Source organism: Phyllostomus hastatus, unplaced genomic scaffold (genome assembly GCF_019186645.2).
Source record: "Phyllostomus hastatus isolate PE091 unplaced genomic scaffold, TTU_PhHast_1.1 phas_scaffold_78, whole genome shotgun sequence".
Lineage (NCBI taxonomy): Eukaryota > Metazoa > Chordata > Mammalia > Chiroptera > Phyllostomidae > Phyllostomus > Phyllostomus hastatus.
This window is the reverse complement of record NW_025334041.1, coordinates 55,090,184-55,114,513: the sequence shown is the minus strand read 5'-3', so window position 1 is coordinate 55,114,513 and position 24,330 is coordinate 55,090,184. Positions and strand designations below refer to the sequence as shown.

The window sequence follows — 24,330 nt, the reverse complement described above, 5'->3', positions numbered from 1 at the left end:
ATGAAGTTAAAGAGGGATATAGATCTCAGTAAGTTATAATAGGGAATAATCATGAATTTTAAAAAATACTTATGTCTACATATCTTTCCAAGGTATTTTACATACTTTATTCACTATAATATTTTACAATAATAAGGAAATGAATGCCATTTTCTATTCACTTAGCTTCTACTTTATTTTTAAGTGGAAGAAACTTCTAGACCAAATTCCAATAAATTTTGCTGTTGTGGTTGAAACCGATTGATTCTGAATGATAAGCTGCTTTTCTAGTTTTAGCATGTGCGCTGCTAAAGCCAATATGGTAAGCTCCTTTTTGAGACACCAACTTGTATTCTTCCTTTCACAGCTGTGTATGCAACATGAGAGTTTAAGGGCAACACAAAACCCCATAGCTAAATGTATTATTTCTCTTAACACTAACACTAAGCTAATACATAAAAGCAATAATTCTCAAGATTCAGTAGAATTTGATTCAATAAATTATTGATCAAACCTTTAACACAATGAAAAATGTGTTATAATAATGGCTTATGTAAAACTCTGGCTTTAGATGATCTAATAGGAAAGGTAACAAGAGTCAGAGATGACTGCATTATGAGTTCACCCTGGGCTTAGCAACAACTAGTTAAGAGCTGTAAGTCATTCTGAGAAGTACTAAGAATTTTAAGTAAAGGAGAGAAACTCAGTTTGTCACCAGTGGGAAAGAGTAGCCCTGGAAGACCTAGCTATGCCCATGCACTCAATTCTTTCCCTTTACCTCCATTCTTCTTCTTATGCTCTATGTTTATTCATTCATTTACATAGATTATTAAAATATTGACTAAGCAAAAGTACAGTTTTAACATAGATATAGTAACAATAAAGAAGATCATTTAATGACTGAAGTTTAAAAATTATAGGATTAATGCTACACATAAGATATTATTGCAGTCCTAGAAAAATACTGGACACTTGATTTGTAAGTATATATATTCTGTTTGTAAATACCTACATAGAAGCAAACGTAATTTTTTTCTCTTTGGTGAGCTGTATTTATTTTTAATTAGAAAAATTAATTCCGGGGGCTAAGATGGCATCAGGGTAGGAAGGAGCAGATTCCGCTTCCCTCTGCTCAGGGGAGAAAATCCTGATCGATCTATGGAGTAGAGAAGCAAGCAACCAACATACTTCAGCATATGTGAAGATAGGGGACCAAAGATTGTGACGGAACCGAAAAAGCGGACCCTAACAAGAGTGCTGCAACAAGGTAGGGTCCCAGGGACCAGCTCGTCATCCAGTGGCTGCAGCCTCAGCCCAGGGCCCGCTGCTGGTTTTGCCACAGAGTTCTCGGGAGAGAGCCAGGACAACTGCTCCCTCCCCAGCCAAACAAGGCCTGAGAGGCACTGGGAGGAATCCAGGTGCTAGCAAACACACAAGGGCTGTGAGCACCTTTGGGGGCTGTGGACACCGGAGAGAGGCTGGGTCGCACAGCAGGCCCTGTCCCCCACAGTCACTGGTCTGGCTGGAGAGTTGGGTTGCGGGAGAAGCCGGTCCATTGTGTGGAGAGGCAGGCTTGAACAGGAGGAATTTCTCAAGAGGAAGGACTGAATAGACAGACACTGTTTGGGGAATTCTCCTAAAGTGATCAGTTGCTCCAGCCTCCCTGCCACCCAGCCAAGGGCACACAGGCATGGGCGCACAGGGAGAGCAGCCCTGCACTGCAGTCCACAGCAGTAACCCTGGGGAAAGACCTGATTCCTACACCCAGGGTGCAAGGCTGAGGAGCCATGTTAACTTCCCAGACAGTGAGGGAGCCAGTGCGAGCTCCACTGACTGAGGAAGTAAAGCCATACCAATCACCCCTCAGCATGCCTCAGCCAGCAAGAGCAGAGAAACTGGTTTGGCCGCTTTGAAACCAAGAGACTTTTAATTTGACTCCATTTTTTTAACAATTTTTAATTTTTTAATTTTTATTGTTTTTATTCTCTTTTGATTTCTTTTTCCTCTCTTTCCTGACTTCTTGCTTTATTCCTTCCTCCTTCCTTTCCTCTAATTTTATCTCTTCTTCCTTCCTTCATTTGCCTTTTCTATTTTTAATTTTTTTAATTTTTTTCTAAATATCTACAAGTGAGACAAAATCCTGGATCTATGAAAAGACCAAAGTTGAACCCAAAGAAAGGGCATCACAACAGCTGGGACAATGAGACAAATTTTACTCTGCTATTACAGAGAACCTGCAAGTTATTGCATATTTGTATTATTATTATTTTTCCAGTATTCCTATATCTTTTTTAATAGTATTTTTGTACCCCTCTTCTTTTTGCATAGTCTCCTTTGCTAGGCTGAATATATTGTATGAACTGACAGCTTTCCCCTGATATCTCTTTCCATACTGTAGTACTAATCTACTATCCTTTAACTCACCTGTGTCCCATTAGCACACTACTCGAGGTTTGGTACTCCCTATTCTTGGTACCTAGATCTCATAGATTCTGTCATATGATTGTTGCTATAATATTATTGTAAATAACTGCTGTTCCATTTAATTGTAATTACTTCATAACATGCACCCCCAATCTTAGCCCATTTCAAAGTTTCCTAAACTCTATTACAGTAGTGGTTAACTCTATTCTCTCACATGCTACACCTATTTACTATCCTTTACTCTCACCTTACATCAGAATCTGACCCCCGACAACCTCCCTGCTTTATAGATCCAACTCACAGTCCTTCCTTCCCCAACAAGAGTCTTATCTTCTTTCCATTCTTTCTAAAAATCAGCTAGCTGGGAGGAAGATTACAGTTAACACTACACATAGTCAAAGGATCACCTATCTCTTCCCTAATTACTGCTACTGTAAATATCATAGAATTCTCTGTTGCTGTCTTAAACCATTTTGCCTTCCACCTCCAACTGATGACAAAAAAGAATGGGTGGAGGCGGTGAACACCAGGACACCCACTGGAAGAGGAAACCCAACAACAAAGGAACCACTAACAGATAACAACAGAAGAAGGTGAAGGAGGGAGTGGTAACCACACAAACCTCAATCCAGGACCTATCTGGAAATTCAGCCAAACAGTAGAGCCAGTACCCAATACAAACAACTGAACAAGAGCAAGAGAGAATTCTTTAAACCTTATACACACGGAAGAACCAGCTTCAGCACAACTTGCCCTCACCAGCACAACAAAATACAAGAGGTGGTGGACAGAGTAACCCTCAGCTAACCAACTGGTGAAAAGGAACCACCAAAGAAAGACCCAACAACAAACAAAACCCAAAGGCAAACACAAAGCCAACTTAAATGACAGCCCAAGACCAGTGAGCCTGGGAGATGAAGGAAACTGCACCACTGAAACTCACTGCTATTCTACTAAAGAAGTTCACAGCACAAACCCAGGGAGCCAGAACTGATCAATTTAAGAAGCTGAGGCTAACAAGAACAGTCTCACAAACAATAGGAAGACAAAGAAACAATCCCTAAATGAAAGGAAAGGAGGATGCCTCAGAAAGAATGCTAAATGACATAGAGGCAATTCAACTATCAGATATTGAGTTCAAAGCAATGATTGTCAGGAAGCTCAATGAGCTCACAATGAGCTACCAGAAACTACAGGGAAGCTACAATGAACTCACTGAAAACTACATCAACATGAAAAAGGAAATAGAAACTATCAACAAGGGCCAACAGGAAATGAAGAATACACTCTCTGAACTGAAGAACATAGTAGAAGGAATGAAAAGCAGGATCGATGAAGCAGAAGACTGGATCAGTGAGCTAGAGGACAAACTAGAAGAAAACAACCAGAAAGAGCAAGAAAAGGAAAAGAGGCTCAGAAAGAATGAAGAGGGATTAAGAGAAATGCAAGACACTATGAAACATAATAATATCCATATAATAGGGATACCAGAAAAAGAAAAAGAAGAACAAGGGATAAAAAAAAATCTATTTGAAAAAGTAATGATGGAAAACTTGCCTAATTTGATGAGAGAAAAAGTCACACAAATCCAGGAAACACAGAGAGTTCCAATCAAGAGGAACCCAAAGAGGCCCACCACAAGACACATCATAATTAAAATGGCAAAATTTCAAGACAAAGAGAATATTAAAGGCAGCAAGGGAAAAACAGGAAGTAACATACAAGGGAGCCCCAATAAGGCTAACAGCTGACTTCTCAATGGAAATCTCCAAGCCAGAAGAGAATGGCAAGAAATATTCCAAGTAATGAGAACCAGAGGTCTGAAACCAAGGCTACTTTACCCAGCAAGGCTCTCAATCAAGAGAGGAGGCCAAATAAGAAGCTTCTCAGACAAAAGAAGTCTAAAAGAATGCACCTCCACCAAACCAGCTCTGCAAGAGATGCTAAAGGGACTGCTTTAAGGAAAGAAAGGAAAAGAGAGAGGAACACACGTACATAAAAAGCAATGAATAAGTACCTATCAATAATAACCTTAAACGTAAATGGATTAAATGCTCCAATCAAAAGACACAGAATAGCTGATTGGATAAGAAATCATGACCCATATATATATGCTGCCTACAAGAGACCCACCTCAGGATAAAGGACCTGCACAGGCTGAAAGTGAAGGGCTGGAAACAAATTATCTAAGCAAATGGACAGGAAAAAAAAAAAAAGCCGGGGTAGCAATACTCATATCTGACAAAATAGACTTCCAAAAAAAGGCCATAAAGAGAGACCCAGAACATCATTTCATAATACTCAAGGGAAGAATCCACCAAGAAGACATAAATATTGTAAATATATATGCACCCACCATAGGAGCACCCAAATACATCAAGAAAATCTTAGAGGACTTCAAGAAAGATATTGACAGCAACACAATTATTGTGGAGGATTTTAACACCCCACTATCAAAAATGGACAGATCTTCCAAACAAAATATCGACAAAGATATTGTGGCATTGAAAAATACCCTAGATGAAATGGGCTTTACTGATATATACAGAGCCCTCCATCCCAAAGAAGGTTAAATACACATTCTTTTCAAAAGTACAAAGAACATTTTCAAAGATAGACCATATGATAGGACACAAAACAAGCCTCAACAATTCCAAGAAAATTGAAATCATACCAAGCATTTTCTTGGATCATAAGGGACTGAAGCTAGAAGCCAACCCCAAGGGAAAAAACACAAAACACTCAAAATCATGGAGATTAAATAGCATTCTATTAAACAATGAATGGGTCAAGAATGATATTAGAGAAGAAATCAAAAGGTTTCTGGAAACAAATGAAAATGAACTCACAACAACCCAAAACTTATGGGACACAGCCAAGGCAGTCCTAAGAACGAAGTTCATAGCGATACAGGCACACCTAAAAAAAATTAGAAACATTTCAAACAAACAACCTAACCACACGTCTACAAGAATTTGAAGAACAACAACAAAGACAGCCCAGAGCAAGCAGAAGGAAGGAAATAACCCAGATCAGAGCAGAATTAAATGACATAGAGACTAAAAGCACACTTCTAAGGATCAATGAATCCAAGAGCTGGTTCTTTGAAAAGATAAACAAAATCGACAAGCCTTTAAGCAGAATCATCAAGAAAAAAAGGGAAGAAAAACCAAATAAACACAATCAGAAATGAAAGAGGAGAGATTACAACAGATACCACAGAAATACAAAGTATTGCAAGAAATTACTACGAAGACGTGTATGCCAAGAAATTTTAAAACCTAGATGAAATAGACAAATCTCTAGAAAAATATAGTCTTCCAAAACTCAATGGAAAAAGAAGCAGAAAGCCTGAACTATAACAGCAAAAGAATTTGAAGCAGTAATCAAAAAATTCACAACACACAAAAGCCCTGGACCAGATGGTTTCACAGGAGAATTCTACAAAGCATTTAAGGAAGAGCTAACCCCTATCCTTCACAGACTATTCCAAAAAATCTGAAAAGATGGGAGACTCCCAAACACTTTTTATGAGGCCAACATCATCCTAATTCCAAAACCCGATAAAGACACAACAAAGAAAGAAAACTTCAGGCCAATATCGCTTATGAACAATGACGCCAAAATCCTCAACAAAATACTGGCAAACCGCATCCAACAGTACATTAAAAAGATCATACACCATGACCAAGTGGGATTCATTCCAGGAATGCAAGGATGGTTCAATATTTGGAAATCAGTAAATAAAATAGATCACATAAACAAAAGCAAAGACAAAAACCACATGATCATATCAAAAGATGCAGAAAAAGCATTTGATAAGGTACAGTATTCGTTTATGACAAAAACACTTCGCAAAGTGGGAATAGAGGGAGCATTCCTCAACAAAATAAAGGCTGTATATGAGAGACCTACAGCCAACATCATACTCAATGGGCAAAAATTAAAATATTTTCCACTAAGCTCATGAACAAGACAAGGCTGTCCACTTTCACCACTTCTATTCAATATAATACTGGAAGTTTTAGCCACAGTGATCAGACAAGAAAAAGAAATAAAAGGCATCCAAATCGGAAAGGAGGAAACAAACTGCCACTCTTTGCAGATGACATGATAGTGTGCATACAAAATCCTATAGACTCCACCAAAAAACTGCTTGACCTAATAAATGAATTTGGCAAAACAGCAGGATACAAATTCAATATCCAGAAATCAAAGGCATTTCTGTACACCAACAATGAAACAGCAGAAGCAGAAATCAAGAAAGAAATCCCATTTGAAATAGCAAAAAGAAAAATAAAATATCTAGGAATAAACCTAACCAAAGAGGTAAAAGACCTGTATGCAGAAAACTACATAACACTGAGGAAAGAAATCAAGGAAGGCACAAACAAATAGAAACATATACCGTGTTCATGGATTGGAAGAATTAATATCATCAGAATGTCCATACTACCAAAAGCAATCTACATATTCAATGCAATACCTATTAAAGTACCAATGGCTTATTTCACAGGCATAGAACAAACACTTCAAAAATTTATATGGAACCATAAACAACCCCAAATAGCTGCTGCAATTTTGAGAAAGAAGAGTAAAGTAGGAGGGATCACAATACCTGACACTAAACTATACTACAAGGCCACTGTAGTCAATACAGCCTGGTACTGGCATAAAAACAGGCACATGGACCAATGGAACAGGACAGAGAGCCCCGAAATAAACCCAAGTCTCTACGGTCAATTAATATTTGATAAAGGAAGCAGCAACATAAAGTGGAATAAAAATAGCCTCTTCAACAAATGGTGTTGGGAAAACTGGACAGCTATGTGCAAAAAATGAAACTCAAGCACCAACTTACACCTTATACAAAAATAAATTCAAGGTGGATAAAAGACTTAAATATCAACCATGACACCATTAAAGTCCTAGAAGAGAACATAAGTAGGACAATCTCAGATGTTTCACGCGGAAACTTTTTTGCTGACATGTCTCCTAGAGCAAGGGACATAAAGGAAAGAATAAACAAATGGGACCTCTTCAAAATAGAAAGCTTTTGCACAGGTAAAGAAAAAAGTATCAAAATAAAAAGAGAACCAACTGTATGGGAAAACATATTTGCCAATGATACCTCAGACAAGGGTTTAATCTCCAAAATATAGAAAGAACTTACACGACTCTATTCCAAGAAGACAAACAACCCAATTAAAAAATGGGCAAAGGACTTGAACAGATGCTTCTCCAAGGAGGACATACAGAAGATCCAAAGACAGATGAAATGATGTGCAATATCACTAGCTACCAGAGATGCAAATTAAAACCACAATGAGATACCACTTCACACCAGTCTGAATGGCCATGATAAACAAAACAACAAGTGTTGGAGAGGTTGTGGAGAAAAGGGGACCCTAGTGCACTGTTGGTGGGACTGCAGACTGGTACAACCACTATGGAAAGCAGCATGGAACTTCCTCAGAAAACTAAAAATGGATCTGTCTTTTGACCCTGCAATTCCACTGCTGGGACTATATCCTAAGAACACTAAAACACCAATCCAAAAGAACATTTGCACCCCAATGTTCATAGCAGCACAATTTACAATAGCTAGGTGCTGGAAGCAACCTAGATGCCCATCAGTAAATGAATGAATAAAAAAAACTATGGTATATTTGCACACTGGAATTCTATGCAGCAGAAAGAAAGAAGGAGCTCCTGCTCTTTGCAGCAGCATGGATGGAGCTCGAAAGCATTATCCTTATGGAAACAAGCCAGGCAGTGAAAGACAAATACCATATGATCTCACCTTTAACAGGAACCTCAACAACAAAACAAAGAAAAAAGCAAAATATAACCAAAGACACTGAAATAGAGGACATATTGACAGTGACCAGAGGGGAGAGAAGAGGGAATTTCGGGGGAGAATGGTAAAGGTTTACAGGAACAAATTTAAAGGACACATGGACAAAAACTAGGGGGAGGGTGGTAATGGGAAGGAAGAGGGGAGGGTTGGGAGGGTGGGCTGGAATGGGAGTAAAAGGGAGAAAACTGTACTTGAACAATGATTAAAATAAAAGGAAATAAATTAATTCCATTTGACATTGTATACTATATTAGTTTTTGATGTGCAGCATAGTGGTTAGGCATTTATATAGCTTAGGAAGTGTTTCCCCATCCCTAGATAAGTCTAGTACCTACCTGTCCCCATATATAGTTATTACAATATTATTGACTACATTCCCTATTCTTTATCTACCAATTTATATTTCTTCTTCTTTTCTTTCTTTTTTTTTTTGGAAGCTTCTTCAGATAGGCATGATCAATTTTTAACTCTATTTCCAATTCCTCCCTGTTCTGTGGAGAAGTAGAGGGCAGGCCTGAAAATTCCAAAGTTCTGTTTTTGAAATTATTCTGTTGTTGTTTCATTACAGTTGTCTGCATTTTCCCCTCACCACTCCCTGCTCCCAGCCAAACCCACCTCCCTCCCTCGCTTCCACCTTCCCCCTTGATTTTGTCCATGTGTCCTTTATAGTAAAGCAAACATAATTTTTGTTGCTAGTTTTTAAAGAATGAAGTGGTGAGATGTACCTAGGAAGTATTATCATTGATTAAAATACATAGCTTACATGCGTATCTATGATTGCAATAAAAATTACAGGAAGGATTACCAGTCAACTAGAAATAGATGAATGATTTAATAATCATGTGTGTAAAATAGGTAATTTTTGAAGGAATGAAAATAAGATTATTCTCATCAACATTAAGCAGGAATATATTCCAAATAGATTAAGATTAATCTAATAATAATAAAGCTCTAGAAGAACATATAGATTAATATGCAAATCCCATCTTCGATCATTAGCAAAACACTTTGAGCACAGTTTCTGTGGGGAGCTGAGATCAAGAAAATGAAGGGTATCAGAATTAAGAAGGCAGTGCTCTGGTATTTGACAATGAAAATATAAAAGAATTTAGTAAGAAGCTAAATATGTGGGCACTTCTGGCCAAAATGGAGACATAGTTGGATGCACCGTACCTCCACGCACAACCAAGATTGGAACAACAACAATTTAGAGGCAGAATAACACCCAGAACTGGCAGAGAATTTATCTGAATGGAAGTCAGACAGCCACGAAGTTGAAGTAGACCCATTCATCCAGACCAGTAGGAGAGGCGGAGATGAGCAGCCAGGCGTGGGTTGAAGCACAGAGAGCAGAGAGAGTTGGGCGCATAAGGCAACTGGGGGCGTGTAAGGCATCTGGGGCATGCAAGATCACAGCAGGTGGACCCTGAGTATGCAAGCGGCAGCTGGCAGATCCAGTGAGGCAGCAATTGTGGAGCAGGGCAGAGTGCACAACCCAGGATCCCAGAGAAGGGACTGAGGTCCCAGGAGAACTGAGCTACCACTATTGTTCCCTCCCGAACGCACCCCCACATACAACATCACAATCTAGCGACCTGAGTGCCCAGCCCTGGTGAACACCTAAGGATCCACCCCTCACCATAACAGGAGTGACCAGGCCAAAAAGAGAGAGAGAGAGAGAGAGAGAGAGAGAGGGAGAGAGGGAGAGAGGGAGGGAGAGAGAGATGTCTCAAACAGAAAAACAGATCAATGCCTCAGGACTCATCCTTTTGAGCGACCAAGAGATAGCCAATCTATCAGATGCACAGTTCAAAACACTGGAGATCAGGAAGCTCACAGAATTGGTTGATTTTGGGCACAAATTAGATGAACAAATGCAGGTTACCATAAAAGAAATGAAGGAAAATACACAGGGAACCAATAGTGATGGGAAGGAAACTGGGACTCAAAACAATAGAGTGGACCAGACAGAAGAAAGAAACAACCAAAAAACAAAGAATGGATAAATAAGAATTCAAAAAAAAAATGAGGAGAAGCTTAGGAACTTCCAGGACATATTTAAACATTCCAACATCCAAATTATAGGGGTACCAGAAGGGGAAGAGGAAGAGCAACAGATTAAAAACGTATTTGAACAAATAATAAAGGAGAACTTCCCCATTCTGGAAAAGGGAATAGACTTCCAGGAAGTCCAGGAAGCTCAGAGTCCCAAAGAATTTGTACTCAAGAAGAAACACACCAGGGAACATCATAATTACATTAGCCAAGGTAAAAATGAAGGAGAGAATCCTAGAAGCAGCAAGAGATAAGGGGACAGTAACCTACAAAGGAGTGCCCATCAGACTGTCAGCTGATTTCTCAAAAGAGACCTTACGATCAAGAAGGGGCTGGAAAGAAGTATTCCAAGTCATGAAAGACAAGGACCTATATCCCAGATTACTCTATCCAGCAAAGCTTTCATTTAGAATGGAAGAGTAGATAAAGTGCTTCTCAGGTAAGGTCACGTTAAAGAAATTCATCATCTCCAAGCCCTTATTTTATGAAATGTTAAAGTGACTTATCTAAGAAAAGAAGATAAAAAAAACACACATGTATAGTAAAAGGACAGCAAATTCACAAGTATTAACAACCACACCTAAAGCAAAACCAAAAGAAACTAAGCAAACAACGAGAACAGGAACAGAAACACAGACATGGAGATCACATGGAGGGTTAGCAACAGGGGAGTGGGAGGAGGAGAGAGGGGGAAAAGTACAGAGAATAAGTAGCATAGATCATAAGTTGAAAATAGATAAGGGGAGGGTAAGAATAGTATGAGAAATGTAGAAGCTAAAGAACTTACAGGTATGACACATGGACATGAACTAAAGGGGAGGATGTGGGTGGGCGAGGGTGTACAGGGTGGAGGGGAGTGAAAGGGGGAAATGGGACAACTGTAATACCATAATCAATAAAATATATTAAAAAAAAGAAGAAGCTAAATATGCAATACCTCCAAATTAGGTGTTGATTTATGTCCCACTTGATTCCAAAATTAGAAAAATAAAATAATTTAAAAATCAATAACAGGGTTATGAAAAAATATTATAATTTTGTTCTTTTATATATTTATAAATTATTGTGTTAATTTATCATCAAAATTTATGTTGTGAATTTTGGTACATTTTCTAAAAGTATCACTGTGCCTAGAGTTTCCCAGAAGTAAGTGGAAAAGCCAAATATGGTCATTTGTGGATTTTCCACAAAATTGTATTACTATATCTTAAAATCTAGAAACTTCATGTAGAACAGAAATGACTAATTTGAAGCTATAATGGCCACAGTTTTAATGGTAGCCATGGTTGTAATAGTAACAAAAAATGTTCAAGTTAGTAATGCTTTTTTAAAGAATCATAATATTTAAACACTTCAATGTATACTTGAATAAATAAATAGATATTACATTATCAATTGATACATATATTCTAGAATATATTTTGACAGAACATAAAAACTTTAAATTAAAGTTCATCATCTGCCTCTGAACTCTCCTTCTAGGAAACTGTCATAGGAAATAATTGTACATGCAGATAAAGATTCATGTGTAAGGTATATTACAATATTATTTATGCAGGCAAGAAATTGGGAACAAAATACTTGTTCAACAAAGGAAGAATTTTTACATTACATCAATTTAATGGAGTATTTTTCAGACATTGCCATAATTTTATAGTTTTTTAAAAGATGTTTAAAACCATTAAGTACAGATAATCTCAATAAAACAAAAGATATTTGAGTATGAATTTAGTGGTTAGTTTTTCTTTTTAAAATTGTATTCCTTTTTCTATTTTGTTTTTTATAGGTGTATGTGTTCTTTTTTAAAAAACAGTGAATATTTTATTCTGTCTTGAAAAACTTCTGTAAATGGGAGAGGAGACGTTTGTTTGTTTTGTTTGTTTGCTTGTTTGTTTGTTTGTTTCTTTCTTTCTTTCTTTCCTTCTGTCTTTTCTTCTTTCTTTCTTTCTTTTCCTGCCTCCCTTCCTTCCTCCCTTCCTTTCTTTGTTGTGTATTTGTGTTTCAGGTATGAAAGAAAGATTGGGGTTCATGCTAATAGGACATGACATTCTAAAATGTGACAAATAATTGTATATTTAAATTAAATATGTTAGGGTGACATTGGTTAATAAGATTATATAGGGTTCAAGTGTACATTTCTATGATACATGGTGTATGTATTGTATTGTGTACCCATCACCCAAAGTCAAATCATCTTCTGTCACCATATATTTGTTCCCCTTTACCTCTTACTACACCTCCTACTGCCTTCCCTGTGGTAATTACCATGCTATTGTCTGTGTTTATGAGGGCTTTTTTTCCCTTGTTTGTTCATTTATACCCCACATGTAAGTGAATCAGACAGTTCTTAACTTTTTCTGGCTGACATTTCTGTTGTCCATTCATGTTGTCACAAATGGCAGTATTTCATCTTCTCTTATGGCTGAGTATTATTCCATTGCACAGTACATATGTATCACACCTTCTTTATCCAATCATTTATAGAAGGACATTTTGGTTACTTACATGTCTTGGCCACCGTGAATAATGCTACCATGAACCTAGGGACGTGCATATTTTTGTGAATAAATGGTTTCAAATGTTTACTGTAGGTACCCAGAAGAAGAGTTGCTTAGTCATCTTGTAATTTTATTCTTAATTTTTTGAGGAAACCTCATACTATTTTCCACAGTGGCTATACCAGTTTACATCCCTACCAGCATTGAATGAGGGTTCTTTTTCCCCCACAACCTCTCTAACACTTGTTATTACTTATTGAAAGAATTCTAAAAGATGTGACCTCAAAGGCCAGGGAAGTAAAGGCAAAAAAAAAAAAAAATGAATGAGTGGGGCTATACTAAACTTAAAAGTTTCTGCACAGCAAAAGAAATTGTCAACAAAGCAAAAAGGCAACCACACAAATGGGAGAAGATATTTGCATACAACAGCTCTGACAAGGGGTTGATATTCAAAATATATGAAGAACTCATACAACTCAACAGCAAATAAACAAACAATCCAATTAAAAAATTAGCAGAAGACTTGAACACACACTTCTAAGACATAAAAATGACCAAAAATTGTATGAAAAGATGCTCAGATTTGCTAGCTACTAGGGAAATGCAAATCAAAACTATAATGAGGTACCACTTCACAATGTAAGAATGTTATTATCAGAAGGTATGTCCTAGAGCCATAGCAGATGAAAAGATACTAGTTTCAATGCCAGAGGAATTAACCTTGAAGAAGGAAATAAGTAAGTGTGCACATGACTCAGAAAGTTTAGAGTGATCGTGTCAGCCCAGAAATCATTAGTGAAGCAAGAAAAGGCATCAGAAAGGAAGGTTGGAAAAACAAGCAAAAGGCCTTGAGGTTGGGGGTTGATATTTTGAAAACATCAGTATCAAGAATGGGCAATGAAGCTGTTTAGACACCATGGAAAGGTACAGTAAAACAGGTTGCATTGGAGATTCTAAATTTGTGTGGCACATCTGTAGGGTGTGGGTGCAGAGCTGACAAGGCCCTCCATGTAACCACAATACAGTGGTGGTTTCCTGGCCAGCAGTGAGGGGTAAGGAAAGAGGGTGTAAGGTTCAGGTGGGGGCAGAGAAAGGAGTAGAGTCACATACCCCAGTTTTAGGCCAATTGGAAAAGAAGTAAAACCATGACAGGAAGCCTGGGAGAAGAGAAAGGGAAACTTGGAGGAGTGAGTAGTCCCCAGGAGACTTTGTCATAATATAGATGACTGAGGCCCCATACTCAGAGAGGTTAATTTATCAGTAGATTCTAGCAAAGAGTATTTGTATTAATGAGTCAGGTGACCCTGGATTGTGTATTAAGGAATCTTAGTGTAGTTTCTTGTTAAAATGGTAGGTAGATAAATACAGAACTCCCACAACCACATCATAAGTACAACTAGATTACAGAAAAACTATAGTTCAGAACCTCCTGATCTATCTGAACCAAAGTCCTCCAACTAAAGATATAAAAAAGAAGCCAACTAAAGATTTAAAAGAGAAACCATTGAGACTGGTAGGAAGGGCAGAGATGGGGAAACAGCTGGTCCCATATCCATATTTTATGGTTAAAAATAAGGAGGGGTATTTCAGCTACAGAGGTCCCCCTTGAGGAGTGAGGGGTCCCAGTCTCACAGCAGGCCCCCCAACGCAGAGTTCCAGTGCCAGAAAGAAATGTGCCCATAACTTCTGGCCATGAAAACCAGCTGGTATTGTGGCTGAGTGAGACAAAGTGCTTCTGGAGTTCCAGGTGTACCTCTTAAAGGGCTGGCACACTGACTGACATGGCCACCTTTACTCTGAGTTCCAGCACTGGGGCTGCACCTCAAAAGGCACCATATGGGGAGGAACTGAATTGTCTGGTTTTGGAGTAAGAGTTGGAGGGGAAAATTTCTCCAGGCAGAAGTGCTGGAACAGGCAATTGTTCTTTTGCTGAGCCCTCCCCACACAGAACCAGCAGGCAAGCACCATATATAAGTCTCCATCAAATTAGCTAACTCTTCACTCTGCCCTAGTGATTCCTTGAGACCCCACTCCACCCAACTTGCTAACCCACACAAGCCACTTCCAGTTCTTTTTCCATACAAATGGCCTGTCTTGGACCATGATGCAGATTTTCATAAAATCTCTCAAAGGTTCACAAGTAGCACCTGGCCTTTGCATGACCTGTACCTCTTGCTAAGTGACCCCAGGCCTGGCACTCTTGGCAGATTGTCTTAGTTGGCCACTTGTCTTGGTTTGCAGCTTGGTCTCTCCTGGGCAATTCTAAGTCCAGCAGCAATCTATAGATCATTCTGTAGCTCATGCCAAAGGGCCCTTGGTAGGGCACAGAAAGCAGCTGATCTTGGCCTATATCAACTGGTCATTTTCACACAATGCCCAAGCACCACCCAACCACCTCCATGAGCGACACACTCAAGGTGTGAACTCACTGGACACCAGAGTCCCACTGAAGCTCACAGTCCCACTGAGTCATTCTCTGTGGTGTTGATCCCTGCACAGCAGCTCCTCTGTTGTGGTTGCATCCAGTCCTCACAGCCTAGTAGGCCTACAGATAAATTCCCCCATTGACACTCCAACAGCAATCAAGGCTCAGCTATAAGGTACACACAGGAAGGTACACACAGTCAACATGTGGTGCACCGAGCATGGGTGACCAGGGAGGTTGTTCCATTGGACTAAAGAACACTTAGTACATAAGGCCACTCGCTCTACCAAGACTGGAAGACATAGCAGCTCTACATAATATAAAGAAACAAAAATAAGGAGACTGTCAAAATGAGCAAACAGAAAAACATGTCTGTAATGAATAAACAGAACAAAACTCTAGGAAAAGAACTAAATAAAATGGAGACAAGCAATCTACCAGATACAGAGCTCAAAACACTGGTAAAGGTACTCAGTGAACTTAGGGGAAGAATAAATCAACTTAGTGAGAATTTCAACAAAGAGATAGGAAATGTAAAAATAGAGATAGAACACATAAAAAAACAAGTCAAAAGTGAAGAATACAATAACTGAAATGAAGATTACATTACGTGAAATCACAGTGGAGTGGATGAGGCAGAAGATCAAATCAGCAATTTGGAAGTTAAGGAAGCAGAAAATACCCAATCAGAACAGAGAAAAAAAAAAGAATCCAAAAAAGTTGGGATACAATAAGGAACCTCTGGGACAACATTGTTTTAAAACATAACAACATTTGCATTATGGGGTTGCCAGGAGGAGATGAGATAGAGAGAGCCAGGAACTGAAAACCTATTTGAAAAAATAATAGCAAAAAGGTTTCCTAATCCAGTGAAGGAAATAGAGATAACTGTCCAAGAAGTGTGGAACGTCCCAAACAACATGAAACCAAAGAGTCCCACACGAAACACATCATAATTAAATGACAAATGTTAAAGACAAAGAGAGAGTCTTAAAAGCAGCAGCATAAAGCAGTTAAGTTACCTGTAAGAGAACTTTCATAAGATTGTCAAGTGATTTCTCAACAGAAATTTTGCAGGCCAGAAATGTTTGGCATGAAACACTCAAATAATGAAAAGCAAAGACCTATGATCAAGATCACTCTACCCAACAAAACTGTCATTAGAATAGAATGACATGTAAAGAATGTCTCAGACAAGAAAAGGTAAAGGAGTTTATCATTACCACACCAGTTTTATAAGAAATGTTAAAGGGTCTTCCTCAAAAAGAAGAAAAAGATTAAACATATGAATAATAAAATATAAATAACTACATATCAATAATCACTTTAAATGCAAATGGATTATTTCAATCAAAAGACATACGGTGGCTAAATGGATAACAAAACAAGACCTGTACATGTGCTATCTACAAGAGACTCACTTCAGACCAAAAGACACACAGAGACTGTAAAGGGATGGAAAAATATTTTATGAAATGAAAATAGAACAAAAAATCTGGGGTAGCAATTCTTGTGCCAGACTAAGTAAACTTTACAACAAAGGTTAGAACAATAGACAAAGAAATACCCACCAATTCTACTTCTGGGCATTTAGCTAAAGAAACTCAAAACACTAAATGAACTAGACATATACATACAAACATTCATTGCAGCATTATTTACAATAGGCAAGATATGGAAGCATCCTAAAGTCCATCGATATGTGAATGGATAAAGAAGAATGTGGTGTGTATGTATGTTTGTATGTGTATATATATATATCTCATCCATTAAAAAAGGATGAAATCTTCCCATCTGCAACAACATGGATAGACCTTGAAGATACTGTGCTGAGTGAAATAAGTCAGAGAAAGATAACTATTATACGATTTCACTTATATGTGGAATCCAAAAAAAAACCAAAATAAATTGACAAGCAGACCAGAAACAGACTCGTAGACACAGAGAATATTTCAGTGGTTGCAAGATGGGGGGGGGGGGGCGGGCTGGGGGAATGCATGTTACAGGTAAAGGGATTAAGAAGTACAAATTGGTAGTTACAAAATAGTCATTAGGACATAAAGTACAGTATAGATAATAGTCAATAAAATTGAAACAACTATCTATGGTGTTAAGATGAGTACTAGATTATTAGAGAGATTACTTCATAAATTTTGTATATGTCCAATCACTGGGTTATACAGATGAAACTAATATAATATTGTATGTCAACTGTAATTGAAAAATAAAAAAAATTAAAACCATAAATTTTAGAGTAGCCATTACAAGTCTCATAAGAAGTGACATAACACTCGTAAGACTTTAAAAACAAATGTATCGAGAGAAAAAAGGTAAAAAATGTGTCAACCTCTGCTCAAAAATTTAGGAATTGGCCATGCAAACTTGACAGCCAAGAAGTCCTTGATGGTGGCAGGATCTGGACCACAACTATGGAAACCCCTTGCTGAGAAGAAGCAGGAGCATGACCACATTGGAGATCTGGACACTAAGGGACTCTGCAGTTTGAATCTTGGGAATATTCATGCAGTTTGCCAACAAAACTTTGTTTGTATTATTTCCCAAAACTGGCCTTCCATGGAACAAGGTTCTGCAGTTACAAGAAGTACTAAGGAACAACAACGGCAACAAAGTTTTTCACGGTCAGGTCGTTTAGAGAAACACTGGTTTAGAAAAAAGTGGGCTGATTGGTTCTTTATGTATTTCCTAAACACTTTCATATGCCACTGTTTTTTGAATGTCTAGCGAAGAGAATTTAGCATGCTACTCAAATGTATTTAAGTAGAGGACACTTTAGTCCTAAAAACATATTTTAATATCTCATAGAACTAAAGGTCTGCAAAGAGGGGAGGGGCGGGGAGGGGAGGGGCGGGGAGGGGAGCAAGCTAGGGATTCCTAAACTCACATTAGCCAAGGTAATGCCACTTCAGTCCTCTTTGTCTGGTCTCTCTCTGTTTCCTGCCTCTCATCTAGTCCCTAACAGATACTGTCCATTTCTGTAAAGTTGAGAGGAATTCTACAACACTGCTTAGACAGCTGTATATTTTCTCAACATCCAGATATTACCATCAACCTGATTTTTATGTGTGCTTGTGAAATATTTCAAAATTTCCTTACTCTTTGCTAGTGGTTTTGGTATGTAAACATTATTAATTTTTTTAAATCTTCACCTAAGAATATGTTTATCAATTTTATATTTAGAGAGAGGAAGGTGAAGGGAAGAGATAAAGATCCATTGGTTGTTTCCCATACACATCCTGGCCTGGATTGAACCTACAACCTAGTTATGTGCCCTGACCAGGAATTGAACCCACAACTTTTTCTTGTGTGGGATGATGCTCCAACCAACTGAGCCACTCAACCAGGGCTCAGTTATTTTTTTAAATTGGTGAACACATATTGAACTTCAGCAAATAATTTGGGGCATTTATTAAGGTAATGATTTTCTTTTAATCTGTAAATTACAGTAATAGATTTCTTCTATTAGGACTTCTTTGCATTTCTTAGTAAACTCTAATTTTGTATTATTAATTCTTTCAAAAATATGCTAATGAATAGGCGTGGGTAATTTTTTTTGTTTAGAAGTTTTATCTGTGTTCATAAGACTTACCTATAGATTTAATTTCTTAGGCTGTTTTTGTTCATTTGTTTTTATACTCTTGCTAGTCATATAAAGCCACATAATATGGTTTCTGGTTATTGAGTATGCTCTGGAATTTTTTTTAAATGTTAAATGAGAGTTATGATTCTATGAATGTTAGTGTAGCTTATCAAAATTATCTGGGACTCCTGGGGCTTTTTGACAGCATTTTAGTTTTTTCTGTATTGGTTTGTTTAGGCTGTCTACCTCATCTTCAGATGAATTTATAAATTTTATGTTTCTAGAAAACTATTACAGAATATTTACTAATGCATTGACATAAAGTTGTACAAAAATTTACAATTTCAAAATGCTTATTTTAAAAATTAAAATATTCACTTAGTAAAATCAAATCGTTAGAAGGGGGAGTATATCCCTCCTACCCTTACTTACAGTCTCCACTTTTCCTGCTGCTATTCACAGGCTATCAGATTTATAGGTTTTCTACTTAATTCCCATGCAGAGATAATCTATGCATATGTGTGTGTGCATGTGTATGTAGTGAGGGGTATATACAAGCACAATCTATTATATATGTTCCTTTTAAAAATAAAAATATTAATGTATTACATACACTGCTCTGCACTTGAATTTTTTCCACTTATTTTTGATGATAGTTATAACAGTCCTCACAAAAGTATATTTTTTAATGGAAACAAAGTATGGCTACTGATTACACTAATTTGTTCAATCTGTCTTATTATTTTCTGTCTCTTATTCTATAATTAATGGTAAACTCTATTATTTTTTATATTAACTAATGGGCATGTTACAAAATAAAAATAGATGAATAACAGATTGATGCATTTCGTGTACTAATGATCAAGCACACCTACCCAGAGGAACCTGGGGAAATGGAATAATATGGGCACAGGGCAGACATTAACCACTTCAGTCACTCACATATCCTATATATAGTAGCAACTAAACTACTATACTCATAGAATTAACAGACTAACTAAAGATATAATCTGCTGAAATAGAATTAGTTGATAGAGCTTAGTAAATTATAAGGTAATGCAAACACCAGCCAGCAGTGTCCGCAGCATTGTGGATGAGACGAGACAAATTTGCACAGACTACCGAGTCCTGTGGAGAAAAAGGGATGGCATGGCCACTCTCTCAAGGGAAGAGTGCCCCAACTCTTCCCCTGACAAGCTTTTATTAGCTTTCTAAAAGCATACATTAAAGAAGGTTTTCATTTATTATACTTAGGTTTGCTTTAGGTAATTAGTTTTTATAGAAAGCAATGGAAAGGATGTTACTGGTTACTTCTTACAGATTAACAAGGAAAAATGTTGCAAATGCAAGAAAATGATAAGAGTAATTGGTCTGGTTAGACTTCAATTCTTGGGAGAATTAGCACAGACTTCAGGAAGTTACTTCAAAGATATGCAATAAGCATTTGTTGCCTGAACTCAAGGTGAGGGAGTTTTAGCAAAAGTAAGTCACAAAGCAGCCTAGTTATAATGCAGGCCTGATTTTCCACAGGAGAACTGATCCATGGGTTTGGCTCCTGCATGCCACAACACACCTATTGGGTTTTCCCATAGGGCTGAGCTGCATTTGCCATTCCACTCGGATAGGTTCCCTATAATAAGGCAACACTCTCTAATCTATATTAAAGGAAATCAACAGTGTTTTGCTCATGCCAAGTTCATCTAGCATGCACTTCATGAGCCATTGCATTGGGTACTATGGATGTTATAGAAAAGAACAAATACTTCACTCTTATGTACTTTGGGTTTCACAGTTGTAACATTATTTTGCAATAACTTATATTCTTTTCTTTAGGTCCTAGGAATAAGGGAAAGGGAAAATAAAGAAGAGATAGGACCCTTTCCATGCAGATGGTGCCTAAAGCAAAGAAGGAAACCCCTGCCCCTCTCAAAGCCAAAGTCAAAGCAACAGCTTTGAATACAAAGAAAGCAGTGCTAAAAGTCATCCATAGCCACACACAAAAAAGAATATCTACATGTCACCCTCCTTCTGGAGGCCTAAGACACTGTGGCTCTGAAGGCAGCCTAACTATCCTCAGAAGAGTGCTCCCAGGAGAAACAAGCTTGACCACTATGCCATCATCAACTTCCCCCTGACTACTGAGTCAGCCATGAAGATAGAAGACAACAATACAGTTGCATTCATTGTGGGTGTCAAGTCCAAAAAGCACCAGATCAAAGAGGCTGTGAAGAAGCAGTATGACATTGATTTGGCCAAGGTCAACACCCTGATCAGTTCTAATGGGGAGAAGAAGGCATGTGTTTGACTGGCTCCAGACTATGATGCATTGGGTATTGCCAACAAAATTGGGATCATATAAATTGAGTCCAGATGGCTAATTCTAAATATTAAAATTTTATACAAAAAAAAAAAGAAAAGAAGGGATGGATAGTGTGAAAGTATCTGAGATGTCATTCATAATGTTAAGAGTAATGGACCTGTGGAGACATATTTTTTCTGTAGTTGGACTCTCCAGTGGTTGAAAGACAATGCTTTACTTAAACAGAGTTGATATAGTTGTTATTCAGCATTGTTCATTGATTTACTGAAAGATTAATGTGAACTTTTTATTTTTATACTGGTGCACTCATGTATAGTTGGACCCCATATTTTTGGGATATTGCAGCAGAGTAGAGCTTTATAAATGTGCTAGTGAAGCTAAAAGTGGAAGCAATTCACCCAACCACTATCTAGGTCCTTGAAGATATGTAATCAGACCAAGCATGGTGATAATGTTCACTGTGTCTCACCTTCTTGCCAGTCAAAGTAATACATTTACACTACACTATTATAGTGATGCATCTTAATCTTTGTGCTTTATACTTTTGTTGGCCTCAAGAAAGAAAATGGCCAGTAAGAAGGGTTTTTAGTGCCTAACTGGGCTCAAATTTTAAATAAAAAAAGAAAAAAGAGGAGTTCCTAGAATCATATTTCAAACAAGGGCTGAGTGTGTTGCCATCCAATTAGAGCTTTGAAGTTATATAATCAGTAGCACCATCATAGAACAATCAGAGTGGCTCCATTCCAGCCAACCAGAGAAGTGCCTTTTAGACCAATTAAACTGTGAGTATTTGGAGCTTCCATTTACATGATAATGGACTGATCAGGGATGATGGATAAAGATATATATATATATAAAGATATAGTTATCTCCTCTCCTGCTGGGGAGCACTCTTTCTCTTTCTATTGAAGATTGTGTTTTTATGATGAGTTGAAACATAGAAGCTGAGTGAAGCTGTCTCCACTGAATATAGTAGAGTGGAGTAGAGTAGACCCAAGTGTACTAGACCAGAGCAGAGTAGATCCAAGCAGCGTAGTGCAGAGTAGAGTGGAACTAAGTGGGGAGAGGCAAAGCTACAATCTAAGGCAGGGCTGCCTCAACCCCAGAATTACCTCTTCCAAGGATGCCTTGGCTCACCACTGCTGTTTCATGATTGTGCTATAACACTGTTGATCTGTTACATAGCCATGCTGTATCACAGCTGAAGTGTTTTCACTAAATAGTCTTCTCCTTCACCACACCCCAAACTGGGGATTCCCATTGGTAAAAATTGACATAGTGACCATCATTTTGGAAAAGAGTTTATATTTTGGATAATTTATGAATTATTTAATTTTACATAGGTTGACTTACACCAACTTTAGAACATTATAAATTATTATTTTGCATATTGTCCAGTTAAATAAAATGTGTATTGCTTTAATGATCTCTACCTTAATTTAAAAATTTACAGTTTCTGATTCATTTTTACTTGCAACATCAAAATATAATCAGTAAATAACCATTTGATCTCAGGACACATTTTAAAGCTAGATTCTTTTCTTTTATAAGTAGTAAGTAGCATTTTTTTTAGCTGCAAGGAAGTCAAAATACCAAAGAGTTCAGATTTGATTCTGAAATTTGAACTGCAACTAAAATTGGTCCAACAAATTCTTCCATTGTTTCTTAAAGTATGCATACTACTCTTCTAACTAAGTGAGATTTTCCATTATTTTTAATTGAACAACGTCCCAGTAATCTTTCCAATCCCACAGTGAGTAAACAAAGAGAACAAGGCAGACTCCACACTCTAAGGGATTGGTTTTGCCTCTTACCACAAATACTGTAAGTTTAAAGACCTTAGAACAACATCTGGGGAGGAACCACAGCTTGCTAACAAATAAATCATTAAAACTTTATTACTTTTTTATCTCCACAGAAACAGTAATATGTGCATCAGGTCTCTTTTCTTCAAATGTGGCTCAGTCTAGATTGCTGAGGAAATCTACATTGCTCTAGAGATTAAGAGAACACAGAAAGAGCAAATAACAAATTTCGCTAAATATATAACATTCCATTCCAAGCACAATAGGCAGGCAACAGGGATATTTTATTTATATTCTAAAATCTTCTAATGAACCAAAACCACAAAAGGCATTTTCACTTTTTAAGCACCATGATTTTGCATTATCTCTAAATGAACATGGAGATTCTAGAGAGAGAGAGAGTGAGTGGGGTGGGTAGAAAGGAGAATGAAAAGAGAGGAGAGAATGAGGGTGAGGAAGGGAAGAAGAGGGGAATGAGAGAGCAGAGGGAGGGAGAAAGGAAAAAGGAAGGAAGGAAGGAAGGAGGGATCAAGGAAGAAAAAGTGTGGAATGACTAAATCACATCCTCATTAAGAATTCAGATGTTACAATAGTACAATGAAATTATGTGTTATATTCAAAACCAATGTCACTGAGAGTCTTTACTTTTGATTCCTGGAGTCCAACACTGTGTGCTCACACAAATTAAAACAAATATAGATGGGCTTCCTCTCATGTAGACCAATTATAGCAAGTCCCCTAAAACAAAGTGTGATTAACTTCTCTTTTGCCATATCCAGCTGTTATCAAGTGTCTTTGATGTTTCAAATTTCCATTTTATCTTTAAATGTAAGAGGTGGCTGTTAGTAAAGGGATATTTTGCAAATTCTCAACAATAGATGTGGCTCTCCAAAAATGCTTAAGTTTATTGTTTTCTGTTAGCATTTATGTTCTCAAATTTAATTTGAAAGTAGTATGCATGCATGAATTTAATTAATTCTATGAATGACTTTAAAGACAGATAGAAATTGAAAAAAAAAAACACAGAAAAGGCAAGGTGAATCTTTCCATAAGGATTTTCCTTAAATCAGTTAATCATACAAGCAATAAATTATCCCACAAATTTCCCCTCCTAGTTCTCTCAAAATGATTTTTCTCCTGCCCTGTGATTCCATGCTTAAGATTCTCTAAACACCCAATAGACTTTGGGTCAAAGGATTTACTTCTTTGTACTATGGATAGTTGTTTTCCAGTTAAGTGAAAGTCAGGATCTGATTCCTGAGGTAAGGGGGCCTGGAATTGTCCCCGATATCCAGCAAAATCTCTCACTCTATCACAGAGTATCTTAAGACATAAAGAGAGCTCTGTGGTATGTCCATGAGCCCAT

At 37.5% G+C, this 24,330-nt stretch overlaps 1 pseudogene; it reads left to right on the top strand.

The window, feature by feature from the left end:
• Nucleotides 1-20,722: 20,722 nt before the first annotated feature.
• Nucleotides 20,723-21,198, top strand: LOC123811959 (annotated as a pseudogene).
• The last annotated feature ends 3,132 nt before the right edge of the window (nucleotides 21,199-24,330 follow it).